Here is a 2,643-nt window from a genome sequence, read left to right as displayed (position 1 = left end):
CTATCAAATTGATTGCTCTACAGAAGTTGGTTTTTTGTTGGCATCAAGGTTGCATGTGTATTTGTGTGTCAGAGGGATGAGAGAAGCAATCACTAATTTGGTGTGTGTTGAGACTGTAACAAGTACCCGCTGAGACGGCTGGGACCAACATGGCGTGAGGCTTGATGGCCAGCCTTAGGGCAGCCAAGGATGGCTACCCTAGGCGGCTGTTTTGGGGTAGTCAGCCAGCCAACTGGCCAGGTTAGTCAGGCGGCTGTGTTTTGTGCAGGATGCACTGTTTCTGCTAGCTTCTGCAGGTGTCCTCACTGTCATTCTGCTTGATGGGAAGGTTTACCTTGTCAGAATATGCAGCGGAAATGATAACCAAACTTGGGTAGACAAGAGCAAGTAGACTGCAGAAAATAAACAGCACAAGAAACACAGAGAGATAGGTGTGTAAACTCTTCTCTATACACAAGATCTCGAGAAAACTGAATGAGAAAGTGGTGGGGACAAGGGGCCTATATATACATCCCTGGGAGAGCAGTCGGCCAGCATATAAAGTGCCCACGACTGCTGAATAATGTCCACGACTGCATAAATGCAGTCGGCCAGCAGAGTGATGCCCACGACTGAGAAAGTACAGTCGGCCAGCTGTCCAGTAGCCCACGACTGACCTGTGCGCAGTCGGCCAGCACTGGAGTGCTCCTGGCACCCTCTGGCATCCCTCCCCACCACTAGGAAAAATGGAAAAAAATAGGGAAAAATACGGGGAGTGTGGAAAAATGATAAAACACCTTATACAGGGCGGGCACACCCACAACAGAGGCCCTGGTGTATGAATATAGACAGGAGATGACTTCTAACACCCCCTCTCAGCTCCTGGCTGTGAAACCAACCCAAGGGAGCTGGAGTGCCGCCTGAGCTTAGCCTAAGGTAGAGACTTCGTGAAGAGGTCCGCCGCATTGTCCTCCGTCGAACAATAAAGTAGCAAGATGTCACCAGCCAAGATCTTCTCACATACAAAGTGATACTCTATCTCTATATGCTTGGTCCGGGCATGGAAAACCGGGTTCCGAGTAATAGCTATACAACTCTGGTTATCGCACTGGATGACTGTGGGCTCCCTCTGTGGAAACCCAATCTCGCCTCGCAGCCTCCGCAGCCATACAACCTCACAAGCAGCACCACAAGCAGCCCGATACTCTGCCTTTGTCGAAGAAAGGGCAATAGTTGGCTGTCTCTTGCTGCTCCAAGAAACTGCTCTTGAGCCGAGGGTAAAACTGTATCCTGAAGTAGATCTCCTCGTGTCTGGATCTCCTCCCCAATCTAAGTCACTCCAACCTTGGAGCTTGACTCCATTCCCTCCTGTGTAAAAGAGTCCCAGATCCTTCGTACTCTGCAGATACCGCAAGATCCGCAATCCTGCGTCCCAATGAGACTTCAATGGCGTTTGCATAAAAGAGCTGAGCCCCACGGAGAAGCTCATGTCCAATCTAGTGTTCAGCAACCAGATCAATGAACCAACCAACTTCCGGTACTGCGAGGCATCAACTGGCTCACAAGGATCTGTAACGGTTAACTTTGTGTTCGGGTCCATCGGCGAAGTAATAGGCTTGCAGTTCTCCATCCCAAAGGCCTCAAGCAACTCATGAACATACCGCTGCTGAGAGACGAAAAAACCCCTCTGGGTCTGCTAGATCTCCAATCCCAAAAAGAAGTGGAGTAAGCCTAAGTCGGTCATCTCAAACTCTTTTGACAAGGCAGCCTTCGTCACTCCAATGTGCTCCACATGACCGCCGGTGAGAATGAGATCATCCACATAAAGGATGATAAGCGTGACCATGCCGCGTTCCCGAAAGAGATACAAGTTCGGATCTGCAACCGATCTCTGAAATCCAGTCCGAATAAAGAAGGAATCAATCTTCTGATTCCAAGCCCTGGGAGCCTGCTTAAGACCATACAAGGCCTTACGTAACCTGTAAACCATCCCTTCCGAAGCCTGGAGGCTGCTCAACGTACACCTCCTCTTGCAGGTCACCATTAAGGAACGCAGATTTTACATCCATTTGATACACGGGCCACCTCTGAGAAGAAGCAAGGGCAAGAACGGTCCGAATCGTGGACATCCGCGCTGTCGGTGCAAAGGTATCCTCGTAGTCGATGCCTGGCCGCTGAGCATAACCTTTAGCCACAAGCCTGGCTTTGTGTTTGTCCAGCGTATTTGGTCTTAAAGACCCATTTGACACCAATGACGGACCGCTTCGACGGCCTCGGTACCAACTCCCAAGTGTTGTTCTTCTCGATGGCATCAAGTTCCACCTGCATGGCTTGCCTCCAATTATCCTGTGAAAGGGCTTCCTTTACGGAAGTGGGCTCTTTATCCCGCATGATACGAGACATCAAAGCATAGTTCACCTGAAGAAGCTCCGCCGTGTTGCTTTTATCTTGGACTCGATGTGATCTTCGAGGGCCGTCTTCTGTGGTCCACTCGGAGGGTAGCTCCGTGACACCCGACTCCAGAAGGGTGTCTAACAACCACCTAGATACTCGAACAGATCGTGGAGCCTCCTGTGGTCGCGGGGGCTCAATTCCAGCTGCGGGCTCAACCTCCTGTGATGACTGAGGTGGATCAACTGGAATGTAAGACTGGGAATCATCATC

This window comes from Cibotium barometz, chromosome 38 (genome assembly GCF_041138505.1).
Source record: "Cibotium barometz isolate CiBa-2024 chromosome 38, ASM4113850v1, whole genome shotgun sequence".
Classification (NCBI taxonomy): domain Eukaryota; kingdom Viridiplantae; phylum Streptophyta; class Polypodiopsida; order Cyatheales; family Cibotiaceae; genus Cibotium; species Cibotium barometz.
The sequence above is the reverse complement of the archived record's forward strand: the minus strand, read 5'-3'. Positions refer to the sequence as shown.